The 24,628-nt window shown below is 38.5% G+C and overlaps 1 protein-coding gene and 1 long non-coding RNA gene across 4 annotated transcripts in view; both read right to left on the reverse strand.

Annotated features, from left to right (window-relative positions):
• The window catches only part of LOC132345491 (uncharacterized), a 51,236-nt gene extending 26,683 nt beyond the window's left edge, over nucleotides 1–24,553 (reverse strand). Inside the window, exons 1-2 of the long non-coding RNA XR_009494849.1 lie at nucleotides 13,197–24,553; nucleotides 1–12,229 (exon numbers count right to left, since the gene is read on the reverse strand). The exon at nucleotides 1–12,229 is cut by the window's left edge and continues 26,683 nt beyond it. This is a non-coding gene — a long non-coding RNA (uncharacterized lncRNA). The remainder of the gene's footprint in view (nucleotides 12,230–13,196) is intronic.
• Nucleotides 1–24,628, reverse strand: part of KCNIP4 (potassium voltage-gated channel interacting protein 4) — a 1,326,525-nt gene that overhangs the window by 504,599 nt on the left and 797,298 nt on the right. The gene's annotated exons all lie outside the window — the stretch shown is intronic.

Here is a 24,628-nt window from a genome sequence, read left to right on the forward strand (position 1 = left end):
TCAAGAAGAATAAGTTCTGCGTGCTATGTGGCTTCAGTCGTGTCCAACTCTTTGTGACCCTATGGATCGTAGCTTACCAGACTCCTCTGTTCATAGGATTCTCCAGGCAGGAATACTGGAGTAGGTTGCCATGCTCTCCTCCAGGGGATCTTTCTTACCTGGGGATGGAACCTGCATTTCTTATGTCTCCTGCATTGGCAGACGTGTTTTTTACCACTAGCACCATCTGGGAAGCCCAAGAAGAATAACTAAGGCCAGAATAACGGCAAGTGAAGTAACAATGAGGCAGATACTTGCTTCAGGTGGCGACTATCCATGACTCCCACCTGCTGAAGTTCATGTCTTCATGTAATCCTCTCCCCTGAGCGTAGGCAGGGTGCATTTTTTTGATTCTACCAAAGAATATGGCAAAGGTGATGCAATGCACATGATTCCATTACAGAAGACTGCAATGTCTGTGTTGCTAGAGTATGTCTCTCTTTCTCTCACTGGCTTTGAAGAAGCCAGCTGCCCTGAGTTCTATAGTTACAAGGAACTGAATGTTGCCAACAACCATATGAACAGTGAAACAGATTCTTCCCTCATCACATCTCCAGATGAGAACCCTTCCTAGCCAACATCTTGATTCCTACCTTGTGAGAACCTAAGCATAGGACCCCTCAAACTGTGCCCAGACTCCTGACCCACAAAAACTCTGTCATAATAAATGTGCATTGGTTTAAGTCAGCAAGTTTGTGTTACTTCATTATACAGCATTAGAAAACTAATAAGATTAAGATATAGAAGCAAAGAAGAAACAAAACTAAAGTTTCAAAGATGTGTAGGTACAGAAAACGACATTCATGTCAGATTTTTCTTAAGTCATAAAGTATTCATGAAGTGATGTCTTCATAAGATCAGCTCCAACTTGTCTCAAAGGGGCCAGACCTAGGGGCCATAGGTAACGATAACACAACAGCGAGTGCAATCTTCTTGTGAACCACATAACACAATTCTGTTTCAGAGTCACAGCCTTCTACTCACTGCCCAAACAAATGTATTAAAATATATGTTTGATCACAAGAGGTGAACAAAGATTAGTGCAAATCCTTCATCACTAATGACTAAAGTTTTAATACATATAACATCACTTTGAGATCTAAAAATAATACATAGCTTGGATGTCATAAGCAAGTAGGAGTATTTTCTCTACTCATATTGTGAATTATTACATAGAATCAGCAAAAGGGACACAAGGATAGAGGTTTTTCAAGTATCTTGAGGAGTTTTGTTCATGAAGAGGAAGGGTATTTACATATGGCAGAAATCTCATACGAGATGGAGGTATCATTTAAAGTGGAAGGATTCTAGCTTAGGGAGTTACAGCTCTGTGGGACACAGTGCCTAATTCTACCGCACATGAGACAGCCTGGGAATTTTGAGTTTTCCAGTCTATATGTGGGTCATAGTCACCTTTGCAGGTGTCTGTCAACCAGAGCTGCAGACTTCGAGCAACAGCTGAGGGAGACCCTACAGGTGGCAGGAATTTGCAACCCTGACTTTCTGGAAGTTCTCAGTCTTCAGACATCCTCGTGTCCTCTCTCCCAGAAGGTCCAGATGGCAGGCTGCCTGGCAGCTTTGATCTTAGCTTCCACCATCTCAGTCCGAAGTGGAAGAAATGAATACTCCTTCCTCCAAATACTTCCAAGCTGAAGTGCATTCTGTTAACTAGGGTTTAGTTTTGGAGCATTTGTCATTTGAGGCATCCTGTAAAATTCTTACAAGAGCTAAATCAAAATGTGTGAAGACATAACACCTAAAATTATAAGAGGTCCATCATCAATTTAGGCCACATAGTTGCCACGAGTTGTCTTCTGTTGATACAATTTTTGCTTTTCTTCCTTCACTCAAGTGCAGGCAACTTTGATGCACTTGTGCATGCTAAGTCACTTCAGTCGTGTCCAACTCTTTGTGACCCCATGGACTGTAGCCCACCAGGCTCCTCTGTCCATGGGGTTCTCCAGGCAAGAATACTGGAGTGGGCTGCTATTTCCTACTCCAGGGGATCTTCCCAAACTGGGGATCAAACCCGCATCTCTTATCTCTCCTGCACTGGCAGGCAGGTTCTTTACCAGTGCACCAACTAGGAAGTCCAACTCCTCGTCAGGTACTGTTAGCCTTTGGGAAACTAGGAGGGATAAGAATATTACATACCCTTTATTCTCATGAAATAAGAATGCAGCGTTCAGAGATTGACTGTAACAAATCCATTGGTTATAAAAAAAAAATTATTGTAAAAGTTGAAAAAATTAAAAGAAAGGAAAATTACTTCTTCAGGGAAAAGGGAATGTAAAACTAAAACTAATTTTTTATAAGCACTAATTGCTTAATTCTGTTATTAAGTGAAACACAGATCCACAATTATTACCATTTAAAATGCAATTATGAAAATATAATAAGTTCCCATTTCTTTTTTATCTTTAATCTTCTCCACATTATTTATTAATTAGTTCTTGCAGTAATCCCAAGAGATAAGGGTAATATTACAAACATCCCAGTAGTACAGACTTCAGTAGCTTACCCCAAATCAGTAAAATTGAGCTTAAAATAGAAACAAAATGAACAAGGGATATTAGGTATTTCATTGGATCCAAGAACTGAAGAATTGGAAGATGCCTAATCCAACTTTACATTATATATAAAGTGAGACCTGAGGGGATGAATGACTTGCTATAAGGTCTCATAGCTATCACCAATAGGTCCAATTTCTAAACCACCTGCACTCTATTTCCCATTCCTTCCCTTAGCCATTCCATATCAATTATGCCCGAACTGTGCAGAACTAAGTACCGGGCAAAATGCTGTGGTTCTGTGAGCCAGAGCTATGGTTCTTGCTCATTAGGACTCTTTGGTCTATTAGGGGGTGTACTAAAGGGTTAAAGACACTGAAACAGAAGTGAAGGGACCTACAGACACTAAAGGAGGTTTGGTATAATTCTGGCATTCTCTAGAAATTGGGTCCAACATGCATGGAGAGCAAAGGTATGGGCCAAAAGACATTTACAGCAGGGCTCAGTGGTGAACAATCAGCCTGCCAATGCAGGAGACACGCATTCGACCCCGGGTTAGGCAGATCTCCTGGAGCAGGGACTATCAACCCACTCTAGTATTCTTGCCTGGAGAATTCCTTGGACAGAGGAGCCTGGTGGGTTACAGTCCGTGGGCTAGCAGAGTCAGACACAACTGAGAGACTGAACTGGCACCATGCACACATGAACTCTAAGGGGGTTCAACACACAAATGTCTGCATGGGCTGAGAATTTCCAACAAAAGGGTGAGTCCAGCATGGTGTGGGTACACATGCAACACTGTGAGTGGGGAGGGCTGTGATCTCTGGAGGTTGGGTCCCACTTAAAAGGGGCGGCCGTACTCAGACCTGCTTCAATATTCCTTGTTTATGTGAGCCCAGTGCTGCTAGAGTCACTCTTTTTTTTTTTCTTTTTCCCCCTCAAAGACATCACAGCATAGATTTTGTGAAATTTCCTGAAGCTCCTAACTTGGCTGCTGGCCTCATAGGAGCAGAGCTAGAATAAACTGTCCAGCCAATTAGCAAACATATAACATATGAAGAACATCTTTAAAATGATTTGTGCTTTAATTCACTCCTTTGCCCTTGAGATCTTTGTATAGTCTTGTTAACTTAGTTTTTTTCTGAATATCTGGTTGTGCACTAGTGATGGTTTACACTGCTCAAATCCTTGAAAACTGAGGAATCTCCAAATGCTGCATTTTTTAAAAATCCAGCCAAATGCCATGGTATGGTAAATGTGAACTTATGGTCCCTTTTGTAGCAGTGCTTGAGTATCTAATATACCTTCTGGGATTAATCTATCCCTATTACAGGTGTTAAAAGAGCCCATTTCTACAAGTGGGATATTCAGCAGTTCTTGATGCCATGTACCATTTTAACAGGTTTAATGCAGGTCAGACACAGTTGCAAAGGCTTTGTATAGAGTATCTCATTTATCCAAATAAGCAGTCTATGGCATGGGTACTATTACTGTTGAAATTCATCTGCGAAACTGAGGCTCAAACAGTTTAAACAACTTTCAAAGTCACACATCCATTCCGTAGTTCAGTGTCATTCAGTTCAGTTCAGTTCAGTTTAGTCGCTCAGTTATGTTCGACTTTTTGCGACCCCATGAATCGCAGCACGCCAGCTAGATAATAATAATAATCTTAAAGTCAATGCTTTCGTTATCTCCCTATGATGCCAACACAAGAGTTCAGCTAGTGAAAAACTTAGTAAGTACCCAATACTTTCTCTATACAACAGTGAACAATCTAGAGCACATATTTTGTTCTGAGTTTAGGCTGCAAATCATATTTTCTTTTGAGTCTAGAGTAGAAGTGTTTAGATTTTCTGATACTCTGTATGCAGAGGTTAACACAACAGAAGGAAAGAGGCTGAGTTTTCAGCCTCTTTACAGGCACCATAAATTCCTTGGGGTAATTACTATTATAATGAGTATCCCACCATTATGGTTCTATATATGTGTGTGTGTGTGTGTGTGTGTGTGTGTGTGTGGAGAAGGCAATGGCACCCCACTGCAGTACTGTTGCCTGGAAAATCCCATGGATGGAGGAGCCTGGTAGGCTGCAGTCCATGGGGTCGCTAAGAGTCAGACACGACTGAGCGACTTCACTTTCACTTTTCACTTTCATGCATTGGAGAAGGAAATGGCAACCTACTCCAGTGTTCTTGCCTGGAGAATCCCAGGGATGGGGGAGCCTGGTAGGCTGCAGTCCATGGGGTCGCACAGAGTTGGACATGACTGAAGCGACTTAGCAGCAGTAGCAGCAGCAGTGTGTGTGTGTATGTGTGTGTGAGTTAGTGTGTTAGTCACTCAGTAGTGAGACCTTTATACATATATATGTATATATGTGTATATATATATATACACACACACACACACACATAAAGCAGATCTTCACAGTAAAAAACTAACAGGGAAAAAAAGCCCATAGTTTGAAATGGAAGGACAGTTCCTTTCACTACCAATTAGTGATGGTGTTGGAGATGCATTGGGTTGGAGCAGAGTAAAGTCAATGGTATGTGAATACTGAGACTTTCCTTCCAACCTTGCAGCCAGCCTAAGTTTCAAATACTTGCTCCATACCCTGTTAACTTCATGAACTTTGGCAAATAATAACCTGTTATAAGCCTTATTTTCTTGGCCTTGTAATGTCAGGTGAAAGATTACATGAAATGCTTATTAAGTTCCTAGTGGAGTGTTTAAAACATAGTTCAGTTCAGTTCAGTTCAGTCGCTCAGTCGTGTCCGACTCTGAGACCCCATGAATGGCAGCACGCCAGGCCTCCCTGTCCATCACCAACTCCCAGAGTTCACTCAGAGTCACGTCCATCGAGTCAGTGATGCCATCCAGCCATCTCATCCTCTATCATCCCCCTCTTCTCCTTCCCCCAATCCCTCCCAGCATCAAAGTCTTTTCCAATGAGTCAACTCTTCGCATGAGGTGGCCAAAGTACTGGAGTTTCAGCTTTAGCATCATTCCTTCCAAAGAACACCCAGATAACCATAAATACCACTTTTCCCTTTATTGTTTGTTTTCTCATATTGTTTCTCTTCCTTGTTTCAGAGACAGGGGCTGGGGACAATTCTCTTAGAGTTAACTAACCACATCGTGCCCAAGGATGGATCCAATTGGTGAGAATAATGATGAATGTTTCCTAGTATTAGATATTGTGCCAAGTCCTATAATGGACTTGCATTAACTTGTCTAATAAATTGTAGCATTTGAACATGAACTTGTTTCTGTGCTAAGAAGCCCAGACTTGGGCACGGTCATAAAAAACAACAGTAGCTGGCCACTTAACCTCAGTCAAAGTAACTAGAAGCACCATAAACTCTTTTTTTTTTTTTTTAAATACACATTTATTTATTATCTCACTGTTTCCATGGGTCATAAGTTCAGACATAGGTAGGTTCTTTTCTCAGGGTCTCACAAAACAGCAATCAAAGTACTGGCTGGGGTTGTGATCTCACCTGTGACTCTGGGTTGTCTTCCATGCCCACTGGTTGTTGATGGGATTCAGGTTCTTGCAACTATAGAGCTCATGGCAGCTTGCTTCTCTGACACCATTAGGAAAAGGTCTCTGAACTCAGGGAAGGTCCATGTTCTTTTTAAAAAGTGTCAACTAATTAGGTCAGGCTCACCTTGAATAATTTCCCTTTTAAAGAACTCAATGTCAAACTGACTACATCTTGATCAATGTGCAAAATCCCTTCACTTGTGCCATAGAACATAACCTGATCATGAGAAAGACATCCATAATGATTACAGAATTCATCCACATCTGGGAGAAAGGAGATTACATAGGATTTATGTTAGGACCCTGTAGTAAACAGAATTCTACCATAAATTCCTGATTTTGTGTCCTCATTTTTTGACAGTGAAACATGAAATAATACAGGATTCCTTCTCAGATGATAGTCATTTTTCCCCTTTGCCCCAATATTGCACCCCTAAATATTTTTTCTTTAATATAGTATTCATGAAAATGTTTAATTTAATATATGTTAACATATTAATATAATAGGATTATATGAAAATGTCCATTTAGAATATGCACACATGTTTTTATTTAAATATGAATGCTCTTTAACTTCATGGTGTTCCAAAGTGTAGCAACATTTTGGGAATGAAAAAACTGAATATGCCAGTAGCATGAATTATGTTAAGGCTTGTGCAATATTTTTGTATGAAATGATTTTTTTCTTCCAAGTATTCAGTAAGCTCATAGTCAGCAGTTTAATTATTCTTTGCAAGCATAATAACTTCCTGAGAACCAAGAGCACTATCTTGTGACAAAGCTGGTTTCCACATTTTTTTTTAATAAGGAAGGGTTCAGAGTGGTGATTTCTTGATATCCCTGAAGGTTTTTTAGGAGCGATCTTATCCAAGCAGTACATTTTCTAAAGATATAAAGGGAGCCGTAAACTGTTCAGAAAGGCTGAAGCATCTCATTTCTTTCTTACATTTCCTTTTTCTAGGGATAGTTCTCTGCAAGACCACAGGTAGTCATAAAAGCATCCAGACAACCTCCTGCTCCAAATCCCAGGCCTGTTAAGAAATATTCATATCTGCACAAAATTGCTGATGATAATAAAAATAATGAAAATAAATTCTACAGACTTGGAAAGTCCCATGAAAATTCCTCCCTGTAGTTTTAGCACTGTCTTTGCATATTCAGCTTTGAAACTTCCATCTGCAGTAATGCTGAGTGCTCTGCTTGAGTGAATACCTAATCCTTCCAATAAGTTATAGTCACTAAAAAGTGCCTGTCCCATGAAGCAGAAACTGACTATTTTGCTGAATTTTATTGCTGGTTATCAGGAGCAGTGTGCAGGACAAAACAATTTCATACTGACCTCTCTACTGTATCAAATATATACAAATAGATCTGTTCCTTATGATTTTTAAAAGTTAGATTTTTACACTGATTAGAGACTGGAAAGAGACCTTTATGATTTTGGCTGATACTCCTATAGGATGGAGAATTTAATCTGTAATTCAGAATTAATTATTTGGTTTTAAAAAGAAAAAAAAATATATTCAGGGAACATCCTAGGAGATTCTGATCTAGTAGCTACTTTATGCTGGGGCTTAAAAGGCTGTGTTTCTGTTTTTAATATCCTCAGGAAAAAAAGAAGCAATATATATCTAGCATATGTTAAAGTATATGACTATATTGAATATATAATATGAATCTTAAATATATATTTTAGTCATATTATATCTATATGTTATAAATATGTACATATTTTAAAAGATAAATATAAACTCTAGCTACATTTTATCCTAGAAATTCCTTATCAACAAATGTTTTGACACATTCTCTGTTTTGACACATAGAATTGCTTCATGTTCAAGACTGTTCAGTACCTACAGCTTTTTCTTTTTTTTTTTAATTATTGAATAACTAGAAATAACTTAAATGTCCACACTAGGAAAATGAAGGTGAAAGTGTTAGTCACTCAGTCGTGTTCAACTCTGCAACTTCATGGACTGTAGCCCACCAGGCTCCTCTGTCCATGGGATTTTCCAGGCAAGAATACTGGAATGAGTTGTGATGCCCTCCTTCAGGGGATCTTTCCAACCCAGGGATCAAACCTGGGTCTCCAGCATTGCAGACAGATTCTGAGCCATCATCTGAGCCACCAGGGAAGCCCTAAGAACACTAGGGGATTTGATTGAATAAATTATTAATATTATATAGCCATACAATGGAATACCATGTAATAGAAACAAATGTTAGATTTACACAGTTGAAATTGACTAATGATAAATTATCCAAGATATACTGTTAGAATATGGTGTATTTGTAGTATAATCCTGAAAATTTAGCAAAATTTTATAGAGAAGAGGGTGTTTACTTTTCATCTTAAGTTCTCTCTAAGCTAAAAACCTCTACACACAAAATTCTTTTCATTTCGTATTTGCATGTATTAATTTTATAATTTAAATGATAAAACAAATTAAGAATACACACAACAATTCTGATGTTCTGATATTTGTCCTGTGTTAAGAACACTCTAGTTCTCATATGATATTGATGTCCTACAATGAGTTTTAATGACTAGAGTGCTGAACAATCAAATCAATATTACTATTTAAAATTTTGCCCTATGGGAAAAGTATTTATTTTGTACTCAAAAATAATCACACCTCAGTTATCCTTTAAATAGACTACATGCACGATGTTGCTTTATAATACCCTTTCTGTGACAGTGAAATAAAATATGATAAAATATACCAGATATACCAGATGCTCAGGAGTGCAATCAATGGGTCACATGGTAATGTTATTTTTAGTTTTTAAGGAACCTCCCTACTGTTCTCCATAGTGGTTGCAACAATATATCCAGAGAAAACTATAATTAGAAAAGACGCATGCACCCCATGTTCATAGCAGCACTCTTTACAATTGCCAAGACATGGAAACAACATATGTGTGTGTGTCTGTGTGTGTGTGTAATATTACTCAGCCAAAAAGAAGAATGAAATAATGTCATTTTCAGCAACATGGATGGATATAGAGATTATTATATTAAATGAAGTAAGTCAGAGAAAGACAAATGCCATATGATATCACTTATACGTAGAATCTAACAAAATGACACAAATGTACTTATTCACAAAACAGAAATAGACTCACAAACAGAAAACAAACTTACAGTTATGAAAGGGGAAGGGGGAAGGAATAAATTAGGAGTTTAGGATTAACATATATACACTATTAAATAAAAATAGATAACGAAGAGGGACCTACTCTACAGCACAGGGAACTATACTTAATATCTTGTAATAATTTCTAACAGAAAAGAATTTGAAAAAGAAAAAAAAGTATATATATATATATAAAATCACTTTGCTGTACACCTGAAAGCAGCACATCATTGTAAACCAACTATACTTCAATTTAAAAAAAGGAAAATAAAGTCAGAGGAAAGAGGTGTCCAGAGCATTAAAAGAAAAAAAAAAGTGTACTATTTCACACCACCGCTTAAAGATAACACCTGATGGATATCTGATGACATACTGATGATGATAATGCAACTGTATTATTTTCAACAAATAATAATAATAATAAATAAATGTGAAAAATTTGCCCACTTGGTGAATCAATAATGATATCACAACCCTGATAGAAGGCTCAATTCAGGCAGTTGACAGTACTAAATTGAAAATATCCATCTTCTACATTGGCAGATTTTTTTTTCTTTTAGTACTATTATATGTTAACCTTGTGATGAAAAGGCAGGGAGGTGACAGGGCCAATTGTGAGGACTCTGGAAGTTAGGAGCCTTGAGTTTCATCCTAGAAGACGGAAGGACAAACTTGACCACACTATTTAATCTCTCTGCATTTCAACTTTCCTATCCTCTGTGAGGTGAGAAGAACACTTGCCATCCACCCCATAAATGGGTTGAAAGGACTGTGAGGGAGTTCATGGAAAGTACTTTGAACTGCTCAGAAGTAAGCTTTTACAGAAGTACAAAGCCTTACATCAAAGGACTCGTTCTTACCTTTCTGAGGCAATAGGGAGCAGTTCCTGGAAAGGATAATGTATAGGCCTGACAGTGAGTGTTCCTTTTCATTCAAATAATTGCCATGGCAATTTCTTTTCTTTCTTACATGGACATTGTTCACGTGCAGCCTTGACAAAACCCGACGTCCCTTCTCAGATCACTGTGAGGGGTCTCTGAGGCTTTTTTTGGCTCATTCAGCTGCGTTATTCAGCCGACAGGTATAAAACATGCTACCCTCTACCTCTCTCTTTAAGCGTTGCTAGAAAGCAGTCTTCTGGGGGGAAAAAAGTAGAATACATTCCAGGAGGTTATTTATGCCTCCACCTGCTATGGCCATATTTGAGGCAGGACAGAGCTAATTCACTCATGCTGATTGTTCACCCCGACTTGTTCTAGAATCACAGCTCTTTCTCCAGCTATCCATCCTGCATTCTTGGGTACCATTTGTGCACTGAGGCCAATAGAAAAATGTTACATTGGTCCTAGAAAAGGAATCTGCCTGCTAAATAGTGCTGAAATTACACAGCAATTTAAATCTTTCTTCAGATCAACACCTTGTGCACTTTACAGTACTGTACTGGTCCCACATTAAAATTACCTGGATGATTTTAATAAGATGAGTTAAATTAGAGTCTCTGAGGCTGCTGCTAAAGCCTCTGCAGAGAGATGTTTTAAGACTGGTGAATATACATTGCAAGTGTAAATGAATGTAAATGAATGAATGGATGAATAAATTGTTTTCCAGGTATTTCCTGAGGAAGAATCCTGATCTAGAGAGTCAAACATGGCTAGGATACCAGTACCCCTGTAACTGTGAAATACTGGCTCTGTTCTGTGCAACTCCATCAATGACCACTGCATTTCTCAAGGGTCTTCTCAGAGTGACTCATGGATGGCTTATAAGAGTATCAACTAGAGGGATGGCTTATTAAAAATTCGTATTCTGAGGCCCAACCGCTGAACTGAAGACTCAGAACCTTATAGGGGGTAGATAGGTCACGTTTAGGCATTTAAAATCATTTTCTCAAGTGACTGATCCTTGCATATTAAGTTTTAAAACAAGAACTAAAACTCTCTCTGGAGCTTTCCTTTTGTATCTTTTTTTGAGCTTTCTCAGGACCCAGATCCTCTGCTAAGTGTTTAGGGCACATTACCTCTATTTTATCTTCACAAATGACAGCAATTCTTACTCAGAGAAGAGGAAATTAAGGCCAAAAGGAGAGAAATGACTTGCTCAAAATTTCATGCTTAGACACAGGTAAAAGCAGTAACCAAACTGATGTTCATTTTTTCTCAAAAACTCAGTAACACTTTCATCCTTGACACTTAACATTATTCCCTCCAGTCATCAGGTCCTGGCCTCTCCTTATCCCATTGCTCTACCTTTTAACATAGTCTCTGATATGCCAAACACTCATTTCATACTCAGAGGTTCATCTTTACTTGTTTCTGGACTCATCAACAAATGAGCCGCTATTTTCAATGGTTCTTTTCTGAAGGTTCTAGGCCTTCTGATGGCCCTTCAACTTTGCTCATCACATCTCACTGAAATCAGGTCGGCCTTGTTGGATGAGCTCCTCTAATTCTGCCCTATTGGCTACATAACCTTCTCCTGCCTGCGTCTCTCCATCTTTCCCACAACTGTAGAGGGAGAGACAGCCTTTGCTGGGACCCCCACCTCTTCCCACCTCCTGAACTCCTGCCCAAACTCAGCCCCACCCTGGACTCCCCCTCTCCACTGGCTTTAATCTCACCTTTGTTTAAATATGTTTAAATTCCCACTATTTTCAAGTAATAATAGTTTGTGAGTTTGAAAAGAGTTTTCTTTCTGTTTTCCCAAGCAATCTCTCCTACACCTCTCCTCTGTTTTCTCAGTACTACTTTCCTCCTTAACTCCACTCTCCCCTTGATGTGGTTCTCTTCAAAGTTATCAAAATCCATCTTCAGGCCAAATCCATTTGTCAATGTTCAGTTCCCTACTCAGCATCTGCTCACCTGACATTTAATCTTCTTTAACTCTCCCCACCCTCAGCCTCTGGGATGATCAGTCTTTGTCGTTTTATTTTGATTTTTCTTCTTCTTTGCCTCTACTTAAACAAGTCTCTTAAACTTTTTTGAACTTCAGAATCTTTACCTCTAAAACAGAAAACAAAATATTGGACTCAATATGTCATACAGAGGCACAAGAAAGTGAAATGTCTATTTTACTTATTGACTTATTCAATAAACATTTATTAAGCATCTACTATATGTATATGACTAAACACTGGAGTGTAAAGATGAAATTGGCATGGCCATTAATGTCAAGGAATACCAAAATGAAGACCTTGACAATTAATCACAGTGCTTCATTTATTCATTCACTTATTTATTCAATTAATTTTAACTGAGTATCTATGATATGTCAAGCAGTTGTCTAGGCACTAGAGACATAACAATAACAAGTCTGAATAAGCACTGCCCTCATGAAGCTTGGGGGAATCACCCATACAGCTAGCTAGCTAGATAGTATCAGTGAGAAGTAACAGATATGAAGGGAAAAATGAGTAATAAATAATTGTGGCAATGAAGTGTGCTAGAACCATGGTCAGAAACTACTTCTTTGTGGAGGTCACATTTTGGTCTAAGGCCTAAATGATGAAAGGAGAATCAGATATTTAGAAAGAGCATATGGAGATGGTGCTGCAAGTACAAAGGGCCTGAAATTTGAATGAACTTAGTATGCCAGAGGGGCATAAAGAAGGCCAGGAGACCTTATGAAGGTGAAGAGAGTTTGGAGAGGTCTTATATGCCGTGTTAATTAAAGCATCTAATTTTAACACTACATGCCAAAGAAAGTCACCAAGAGGTTTCAGGTAGGACAATGCCATAATCTAATAAATATTTTAAAGAATCATGTGAAAACTGTGAGAATAATTGATTGGGCTTGGGAAACAGTGGAAGCTGGAGAAGTAGTTATGAGTTCATCTCAGTAGATCAGGCAAGAGATTAGTTGAGACGGTATAGGTAGTGGCAATGATGATGGTATGACGTGCTCATATTTTGGTTATAGTACATGCTTTATACTAATATTCATTTGCTTGGTGTTTTATATTTTACCTACCAGAATTTTAGTTCTTTGAGCACACAGATGTCGTTTCAGGCATTGTTCTACCCTCCAGCCTCTGGAACATTTCCTGACATACAGAAGGGGCTTAAAAAAAATAATCATGTGTTGAGTAAATGAGTAAATAACTTGGGTGTGGGTGCTGAGATAAACCCATCAAAGTTTACACTTTCAGCACTTGGGCTGAGACTGTGTTCTCAACCAAGGACTGGGAGAAATAAGAGGTTTGTGGGTGGAAAGTAAGAGTTCCATTTTAGGAGCTCAGGGCTAGGATTTTTTTTTTTTTTTAATTCATTCAAGTTTTATCTCCCCATTTGGTTTACAACTCAGCAAGAGCAGGTGTTCCCTTCAATTCTCCAAGGGTGCTCTCCGGGACCAGCAGTATCAACTTAACCTAGACTTGTTAGAAATTGCCAATTCTTGGGGCCCAGACCAACTGAATCAGAAGCCTAGGGGGAGTCCAGTGATTTGTATTTTAACAAACCTTCCTCCAGATTCCGATGCACTCAGGTTTGAGAAATACTGGTCTAAAACACTGTTAGGTATATACAGTTACCAGGAAGAATTAAACAGTAAAATGGATAGTTTGAGGTAACTGTTCAAATTAGCACACTTCAGATATTTTTTTCTTGCCTCTAGTCAAATTTCCTTTTATCAGTCAGCCTTCCTTAGCTGCTTTAATTAGTTTGTCCACAGAATCCAGTGTTTTCCTATTTTAAAAAATTACATAGCAATAGTAACAATAAAGCTTCCCAGAAACACTCATTGAGCATTTAATTTTAGCTTCAGAGGAGCTATGGAACAGCAGAGATGAGAGTTCATATCACATATGGACATATTTAGCCAAAGTTCTGTTAGATGATTTATTGATGATCACACGATGAGGTTAGGCAGATCTGAGACTGTATTCTTTGGTAAATATGAGAATAAGCCTCAATTTCAAGTTTTCCTCATAATATTCTGGTACTATCTATGTCATAGAAGCTCAATAAATATTCGTTGGCTAAATGAATAATTCCTGAAATATTCTGTACATTGTAAGAAAACACAGACAAACCTTAGCAAGACAAAATCAAGCAGGAGAGAATGAGAGAAACAGAGAGACTGAGCCAGACACACACACGCACACACACACACACACATACACATGCACACACAAGAATAATATATAATCCTGTTTCCTTTAATTGGAAACTCACTAAGCATCTGGCAACTCACTCACATCTGGCAACACTATCCAGACCCACTATCCAACAACATGGAAATTTTGGAGGAGATATAAATTATAATTTGACATTGACTATCATTTTCTTCCTTATCTCTTTAAGACTATAATTGATATTAACATGATATAATTTTTGATGCTCTTTTCTTCTCATACTATCAGTTAATTGTGCATTTGGAAGTGTTTCATTATTCCTGTATTTTGACCTCTGTTTTGAATTACCCAAGCAGTGCAAAAAACTGGCAACATCTCCATCTCACTGAGATTGCTTCTTGCCAGCATTACTCATCTCTCTTTATTTTAAATATAAAACACATTCCTTCTCTCACTAGAATGCTTTCAGTCTATCAGACAGATGATGATAATGAAACATTCCTATATTTGCATAAAGATGTAGAATTTTAAATGTGCTTTCAAAATAGGTTGTCTGACTTAGCCTAGTTTAGAACACTCTAGACACAATTGTTTGGTTTTTATCCTAAAAGATATTTTAAACCTAAGAAGGAGCATTATTGCATTCATAGTTACATTCATTCAGTACATCCATTTAGTAACTTACTGAAAATTAATGATGCTGATAATGATACCACTAGTAACAGCAAGCATTTTTTGAGTGTCTACTGTGTACCAAGCACGTGGCTATGTTTTAACACGGCTGGTAACATTTATCCACCCCATGAGCAGTACTGCTGTCCATACTTTACAGGTAGTCAAACTACAGCTCAGAGTATAAATGACCTCTCAAATCATACTCATAATTAGTAGTTTGAGATTTGAGCCCAGAAATTTCAGACTCTAAAGCCTGTGGTATTAATCCCTTTTCCACTCCCATCCCCTTAACACAATTACCACCACACCCTGAAGCCTGTATTCAAAGTTAATGGTTCAGGTAATGACAAAACCCATTTTAGTTCACATAGTCAAATGCAATGGGTCTATCTGAATTAAATCGATGCTTTGTTGGGCCATCAGGGCATAAATACACCTGGTTGAAAAGTGAAAAATCCCTTTGATTTCCAGGTTCCAAAGTTAGTCACAGCCATGCCACACTTCTTCCATAAAGTGTGTTGACAATCTCAAATTTTCACACCATTTAATCACATCTCTAATTTTCACCACTGCTGTCTTCCCCCACATCATTTTCTGCCTTTCGCTACTGGTTTTGATGTTGGAACTCTTGTTATTTCAGAAAACATGTGTTCAGCTCCTATTACACAGCAAGCCCATTTTAAGCATGAGAAATACAGAGACGAAGGAAAGCAGTCCTTTCCCTAAAGTTTCTTACAGTCAGGTGGGGAAGGGAGCATGTAAATAAATAAGGCATTTGTTCTTTTTATATTTTGTTCTCAGCTCTTTGCAACTTGTCTTAGCTGTCATCCTGGGTGTCAGTTGCCGTGGTTCTTTCTGGGGAGAAAAAAAGAAAGTCTCCTGCTTCTACTTCTAGTTAAGGGAATACCATCCTGATGATCAGACATTTGGCGGAGTGCTTAAAGAAAGACAAATGTGTGTGTGTGCATGCACATGTGTGCAAACTATGTAGAATTGCTTCTTTCCTACTAGATCTCAGTATAAGCAACCAATCTGAAGCTATGAAGCAGAAAAAAAGACCTATGGTGATTATGTATAATTTAAATCAAGAAGATAAGAGGCCATGAATTTAGTGCTGAGATTTTGACCTCGCCTTCAATAAGGGTTAGCTTGTGTGGATCCCATTCCCGTTTAAGGATTCTCTTGTTTTAAGAAGCTGTGCCTAACTGTGCTTAATTAGAAGGTCTATTTGAAATATTCTGGAGCTTCAAAGTATTGCTTAATTATAACAAAAAGCCTCTATCTTAAAACTATGAAATCAAGATTACATTTTTACTTTTTTAGGACAGTTTGTAGAGGCAAGGCCTTCTCTAAAGGACCACATATAGCTATCGATAAAGTAGATGGTGTGGATTGCTTTATGCTATAATACATTGATTTAGACCAGGCATTTTAGTTATCATCAGTTTAACATTTAATACTTTTGAACAGCATGTACAATATTCAGTTTCTGAGAAAAGTCAAACGTTAGACGTAAGGACTGAAATGAACTTCAGAAACTTCTAGCTGTCACATGCTCTTCTGAATGCCCATGGTAAATAGAGCTTATTTACAAGGATATATTATTTTTCAGAATCCAGAAGTGGTCTAAGAATCCTTCTCTACACAGTGCTTCAGGCATTCACTGATAACGGGTATGAGTGGGCTCATGACATTGGACCTACTTGCCAATATCACTGTAAATCAAGCTCTTTCATTTACAGAGGACTACAGTCCATAGGGTTGCAGAGAGCCGGACCCTACTGAAGCGACTTAGCATGCATACACACATGCAAAACTGATTTTCAGAATGGTACTGTGACTTATCCAAGGCCAAGCAGGTCAGTAGCCAAGTTGCTTCTATTTCTAAGATTACATGCTACCTCTACTCATTAACCCAACTACTTGGTATGGAGATTGTGTAAGGCAAGGGGATGATTTTTGATTGAGTTCCCAGTTGCCTTCTCATCAACATTAAAATCAACAGGTTTCTACTGACAGGGCTCCTTCCCACCCCCACAGTGTTTCTAGAATTTAACTGCCAATAGTCCAGTTCCCTGTGTTTAAAATTGTCTGCTCCTATTTCTTTTCTTGCAGAGACTATTCTTTCCTTCTGTTTCTATGTAAGACTTGATTATAATATCAAACAAAGGAAAAGAAAATGTTAAAATGCTTCAATGAATACCCCGAGGGACTCTGGCTTTAAATCAATGCTTATATTTAAGTGGGGAATTAAATGATATTGCATTAAAAGAAACTGAAATATGACCCATTGCTGAGAGAAAAGAGAAACATTTTTCAAAAAGGATTTGTTCAAGATGATGTTTAATATGGATCTGCTTACATATCACATAGAGATTTAGAATAGCTCCATCAGTGTCCTTTCAGAGGCAGATTAGAGTAGATGTCAAGAAGAAATCCCTTGTGTTCAGGTCACCACCTTCCACTGAACCAATTACACTCCTTTGTCATGAAATCACTAAGATTTAATACAGCATTGTCACAAAGCTTGAAGGTCATTCAATGACCTTAGCATTATCTCCATCTGACTTGTCATGTTGGTTCTTATTCTTCGCAGTCTTAGTAAGCAACCACCTCATCTTCCCAGTTACTACACCCAGAAACTTAAGAATTATGCTAACCCCTTTTCATGTTCTCACTTGCACATCCCATGCATGAGCAAGGCCTACTGGCTTCAAGTTCGCAACATACGCTACCTCCATCCATCTCTCCTTGTCTTCACTCCTCCCAGCCTAGTTTATGCTGCTCTCCCCTCTCACATCAACTACAATAGTAAACAATAGAATCATGGCCCTGCGTCTGCTCTACTTCCCCCACTACAGTCTATATTCCATATGTGGTCAGGGAGATTTTCCTATCACTAGAACCACATAATGCTACTCCAAGCCTTGAAACCTTCCAACAGAAATCAACATAGAATAAATCCTAACTCCTTTACATGGCCTGCAAATTTCTGGAGCCTGCATTTTTCCTCAGTCTTATCTTGTAATCTTCTTTTCACTCATTATGCTCCGGAATTCAAGTCCTTTCAATTCATTAAAAATGCTTTTCTCTTCCCTATCTCATTGTCTTTCCACAAGCAAGTCCTTTTTCTGGAAAATGCATTTCCCTGTTCTTCACAAGGCTGAATTCGTCTTATCTTTCTGGTCTTGGTTTAAACATTTTCTTAGCACAAAACACCCCTGAAGCACAGTCTGTTAGTACTCTTCCCACATCACCTTGGATCTCCCTTGTATCTTCATGAACATGAACCCCAGTGTACTTTTCACTCCCAAATGCCGGCACCTGTGTCTCTTTGTCAGAGGATGAATTTCAGGCTGCCAAAATGGCTTTGGCTATACTTGGAGAGCTGAAAGTGCCTATTGATTTATATTCTTCTCCACCCTAGAGTACAGCCTTAGCCAATGCCTGATGGATGAGGAGTATAAATGCTCCAGCTCCCTCGATTCATGACTGGTCCAACTTCAAAGCTGAACTTCCATTCCATTACAGCTCTCTTGCAGGACTGAGCCAAAGTTGTCCTCTGAGAGTCTTTGCTTCATATTGCTGCCTTCCTTTCCTGGACTTATTTCCATTTCTCAACCACATTTCCCTGGAATCACCTTCTGATATTTCACATTGACACAAAATTGAATCTGAAGATCTGCTTCAGGAAAGGAAAGCAAAGAGACTACCCCAACTTTTACCCAATTGTTCTCCAATAATTCATTTTCTCTCTGTAGCATGTGTCAAAAGCTATTCTTATAGATTGAGTCACTTGTTCAGTTGTTTATTATCTTTATCTCTGATAGACTGTGAACAAATTGAAGGCAGGACTGTATCTCTCTCTTTAGCTAGTATATCCCCAGCACCTAGAACAGTGTTTGGCTCATGGTGGTGGTGGTTTAGTCACTATGTCATATCCAACTGTGACCCCATGGACTTCAGTTCACCAAGCTCCTCTGTCCATGGGATTTCCTAGGCAAGAATACTAGAGTTTGGCCCATTCTAGCTGCCTAATTAATATTTTTAATGATGAATAAATAACAAAACTTTTACCAATCCTCCTCTTCATTCAGGCTGAATTACACCTGTCTCCTCTCTGGTTTCCATAGCTTCCATCAAATAGCTTATTATTAGGCTCCAGGTTTTCATGGAGCTTGACTAAAGGGTAACGTGTCTTAGTCCTGTTAACATAAGTACTCTATGTGTAATTCTAGTTGTTATAACATACCATTATCTTTTAAGAATTTATGATGTGCCAGGCAGAACTAAGGTAGAGACATATTTTATTAAATGTTAGCAAACACCTTTGTAAGGAAGATGCATTATCTATGGGTTTCAGAAGAGAAAACTAAAGTTTATAACTAAAGAATGTGCCCAAGGTCACCCAGCTCATCAGTGATAAAGGTGCTATTAGAACCCAGCGTGAAGTGTCAGTACTCAGTCATGTTTGATTCTGCAACCCCATGGACTGTAGCCCAACAGGCTCCTCTGTCCTTGAAATTCTTCAGGCAAGAATACTGGAGTGGATAGCTATTCCATTCTCCAGGGGATCTTCCCAACCCAGGGATCAAATCTGGGTCTTCCTGCATTGCAGGCAGATTCTTTACCATCTGAATAACCAGGGAAGCCCATTAGAACCCCAAGTTGACTGCAAATTACATTCCCTTAACTCTTATCATGCTGTCTCTGTGGGGTTTGCTTAGCTTCAGCCATCTTGTTGGGTATTAATCAAGTGAAAAGACTGAGGTTCTGGGCCTTCAGAGTAGACACCAAATCCCAGAAGGCCATGACTTATTCCAACAACTATTCAGCTCCAGCTGGCCTCGATGCCTAAAATGCCACTGCCATTTTCTGCTCTCAGCAGAGCAAGTACTCTAGCATAGGATTGTTTGACCCCAAAATTATAGCCCATTTCCTGCCAAATATTAGGGGTGTTAAAGATAGGGAACTTCTCTGCTTTCTATGCCCTAAGTAAAATGGTAAAGGCTCAGAGCCTAGAGAGGAAGAGTATGAGTAGAGGGGAGTTTTGGAAGAGCTGTTGTAAAATTGAACCACTTCACAAAATAAAGTTTGGTCTTGTTGTCCAAGGAGATAATCTGGAAGAGTTGAAAAGCCCAGGGAATGATGTAGAAGTAGCATTGAATTATTTAATGTATTCAACTACTTCTATGTATCCAATGTGTACATATAGCTAGTATGCACTTCATATGAGAAAGACACACCAAAATAGGAACCAAAAAGAGTCCTTCCAACACCAGTGTGGGAATAGAGATGGTTAGCATTGTGGTTGAGAATGTAATGCAGAAGTTAATGCTTATGCTTAGGCGGTTTACTGCTAAACTTAAATTCTGGCTTTATGTCTCACTTATTAGCTGTGTTTTTTAATCTCTCTGTGCCTGAGTTTCTTCATGTATAAAGTGAGGATAAAAATGCTATACCTACCTCAGCATTTGCCTGAAGATTCAATGAATTAGTATTTCTAAATTTCTTTGAACAATGCCTGACACACAGTAAGCACCACTGAAGTTTGTTCAATAAAGAGATAAGAGCTAGAATAAAACAGATACAAGCTATTATAAGCATACAGAAGGGAATTCTTAACTCATCTTGGAGTGAAGCTACAAGGACAAGAAAAGGATCACAGAGATGTAAGATGTGAGGTAAGTCTTAAGCAATGATTTAGAATTCACCAGTGAAAGAAATGAAGGCAAGAGAAAGGGGGCAGACAGGCAGAGGAACAGCCCAGGCCAAGTATGGGAGATGAGAAGCTGCTTGTTATATACCTGATATATACCTGAGTGTGTTTGAACAGGTAATAAGAAAAGAGGAGTGGTGAGATATAATAATATTAAGAGGAATCAAGCCAGCAAAAGCCTTATAGGATAAAAAGGGAGTTCTGACTTATGTCATTCATGAAGTATTTTTAGAGAACACTAAGCAAGAATTTCACGATCAGATTTGTAGTCTACAAAGATCACTTTGACTACAGTGTGGAGGATGGATTTTATTGAGTGGAGCCGGGAACATGGAAACCACTTACTGACCTGCAGGAGTGAGCCAGGCAAGAGTGGCAAGAACTGAAAATAATAAATTATTATGGGAAAGGTGATTTCTGGGAAATGATAGCAAAAGAAAAACCAATCTTGCTTGTGATGGTCAAGCTTGTAGTAGTTTTTTTTGAGTGAAGACATTGACCTCTGAGGCAAAGAGACAGAAGCACAATGTAAAATAACCTTCACAGTGAGAAATCAATGCTCCAAATTAAAAGCCAACAGTCTTCACCCATTTGATGGGTGGAAGGGCAGTTAAGCACATGCCATTTGCTTCTGACTTTTGAACACTTGGAATAAGCCATCAACTTTTATGCTGCCTGGAACATGGAAGAAACCACTATATATTTTAAAGGGCTGAGGAACTGTATAAAGTGTCTATAAGTAAGTATTGATGAATTACTTCAGTAACATTGTAATAGGAATTTCATGACCACTTGGTCATTTCCACTATGCTAGCAAATTACATATATTATCTCAGTCCTCTCAATAATTCAATAAGATAGGTATTATGAGTACCATTTCACAGATGAGAAATAGAGGTTTGCTGCTGCTGCTAAGTCACTTCAGTTGTGTCCGACTCTGTGCGACCCCATAGACGGCAGCCCACCAGGCTCCCCCGTCCCTGGGATTCTCCAAGCAAGAACACTGGAGTGGGTTGCCATTTCCTTCTCCAATGCATGAAAGTGAAAAGTTAAAGTGAAGTCGCTCAGCCGTGTCTGACTCTTAGTGACCCCATGGACTGCAGCCTACCAGGCTCCTCCATCCATGGGATTTTCCAGGCAAGAGTACTGGAGTGGGGTGCCATCACCTTCTCCGAATAGAGGTTTAAAGAAACTTAAATATTTGTTTAAAGTCATAGGAATATCAAGTGGCAGGGCAGAGAATTCACATTTTCAAAGGTTAGGGAGTTCATACTGATTACGTTTGTGGGGTTAGCTTCTGTCATATATGTATTGAACTTAGGCATCCTTTTTAGGGAAATAAACATACAACTTAATAATGCATGCTGCCAACAAAAAAGACTGCTTTTCCTATTTCAGTCTCTTTTTATATACATTATTCCTTGGTTTTCAAATAATATTTTTTTTCAGTTAAGGCTCAGCATCTGACCTACACACAAATGAGTTATGCCAAACAAGCAAAAATCTGAAAAAAAAAAAAACAAAAAATTGGGAGTAACCCAGACTGACCGTCTGATAAGAGTTCCTTGTTAATAGAAAGAGACATAATACAGTTATGACAGGTTGGATGATGTGGAGTCAGTCAGGATGGAATTCAAATCCGAGTTCTGTCTGAGCCACCAGGGAATCCCTATCATTTACTACTGGTGAGATATTAAACAAGTCACATAGTCTCTCTAAGCCTCAGTTTCCTTATCTGTAAAATGGGGATGATGGCTATTGTAACACAGGTTATGAGATTAAAAGAGGTAATATAGGCAAAGTGCCGAGTTCAGCTAGATGTTACAGATCAGATAACACAATGATGATGAAAATAATCAATATTGGCTCATTTGGTTATTTTTTCCCAAATATAACAAACTCAAAAATTTTGTATTATTGGATTTGTCTAGGTAGAATAATATTCATAGTGTCAGTTTCTCATTGTTTTGTGTGTGTTTGTATGTGTACTTTTAATTGAATTTGTTCTTCATTGAAGAGTGCATTAAGCTGCCTTTTAATTCTCTCATGAGGATAATGTCATGCCATATCTTTGGCTAATCTCAGGCCGTGAATGGGAAAGGTGAATGTTTAAAATCTCTACTAGAGTTATTTTTATACCATGTGCCCTGTGTACAACACAACAGTCCTGCAACTAAATCTCACAACACATTTTAAAAGGTCACTTTTAATGAATTGGGCTTTTCATGTATCAATCTTTCTACATTTACATTTTCTGAAACTTCAGCTGCAGAGTTTTCTTAAACTAACTGAATAAATATTCAAGTCTCAGTGTGTATTTTGAAACGACTATTTGCATAATAATGTTTTTAGATGAAAACAGAGTCTCTGGCTGCACATAAACAGGTTTTACTGATCTTTTAATGGGACCAACTGAAACACATAGGCCTTTAACATCAAACAGTGCTCTCAATGTTTATGAATGCTTGTATAGAGATGCCATTTTCCCTTCTAACCTTTTCTTCCTTTAATACAAATGCTACTATGTTTTTTTTTCACTAATTAGCCATTAATGTTCCACAAAATTAATTTGGAAGACATAGATCACTTGAAAGAGTTCTAAATTAATGAGCTTGACTTTATCTTGAGGGAAGCAGGGGAGAACAGAAAGTTATAGACATGTGTTGACTTCTGCTTCCATTAAGAAGAGTGTTTCTTACAATATCTTTGAGCCTGTGGGCTATTTGAACTAAGGAGCAACTCACTCACCAATGATTTCTTAACACCAGTTTTATGTTAGGCAGTGTTTTAGGCATGCAGTGGGGATGGGAAAGCATGAAATGAAGAGAATGCATAAGATCACACTTGACTTGAAGGGATTTACATTGTAGTTGAGGAGTCTGAACAGGAAACAGGTGGTTAAAGTCTGGTTAGGGTTCCATGGGATGACAACCAAGAATCACTTTGTCAAGTCTTGAGATTGGTAGTCAGGGAGAGCTTCCTGGAAAAAGTCATGGCTAGAGCTAAGATGTGAAAAATGAGAAAGATAGTCTTAGGGAACGGGAGGAGGAGGTGATGAACCATGTCTACCAAGCAAGAGAAACTATCTAGAAATGCTCCTGTTCTGACAAACAAAAGAAACAATGGCTACAAATGCCTCAGTTCTGGTGCATTTTATCTTGATTAGTAATCTACTAGTATTTCAGTATGGCTAGAAAGTAGAGTTCACAAGGTGGTGTATCAAAAGGTAAATCAAACAATGAGCAGGGGACTGGCGTGCTCTGTTAAAGAGCCTGGCTATGGTTTTATAGAGAAAGGTGGTATAGTCATAAATTGGCTACTATGAGGAAGGAGGACTAGAAAGCTGCTAAGAAGAAGATGGAGAAACATCTTAGAAGGTGGACTTAATGATCTAAGTGCAACATGGCTTTCTAGTGATGGAAGATGTATTGGATCCAAAGATAATTCGTATAGCTGATAGAAAGTGTTTGGTGATTGACAAGGTATCACAAATTTCACAAAATTAGGGGACTGCCTCTGGACAAATTCAGTGTATCCATCTATAACTTTTTCACTGACTTCTTCAGTCCCATTCATTTTTTAGGGTGGCTTGGGTGAACATTGCCATGAATCACAATAAACTAAATTAGAAAATTTCAAGAAGGGAAGAGAAAATAGATGGATCAAAACTTGGAGGAAGGAAAAAGACAGAAGAGGCCTGGAAAGAACTGGGACCCTGGGAGTCAAAGCCCAAATTAGGCACCACCTGGAGCAGCTGCATAACATTCAGAATTATCCTGGGTTTTGCATGGGACCTAAACAGAAATAGTTTGGCAAGAGAAACTAAAAATTAAATGCACCTTAGTTCTGCCTATTGTTGTTTAGTCTATCTGACAAGTCATATCTGACTCTTTGGCGACTCCATGGACTGTAGCCAGCCCAGGCTCCTCTGTCAAT

This window comes from Bos taurus, chromosome 6, assembly GCF_002263795.3.
Source record: "Bos taurus isolate L1 Dominette 01449 registration number 42190680 breed Hereford chromosome 6, ARS-UCD2.0, whole genome shotgun sequence".
Classification (NCBI taxonomy): Eukaryota; Metazoa; Chordata; class Mammalia; order Artiodactyla; family Bovidae; genus Bos; species Bos taurus.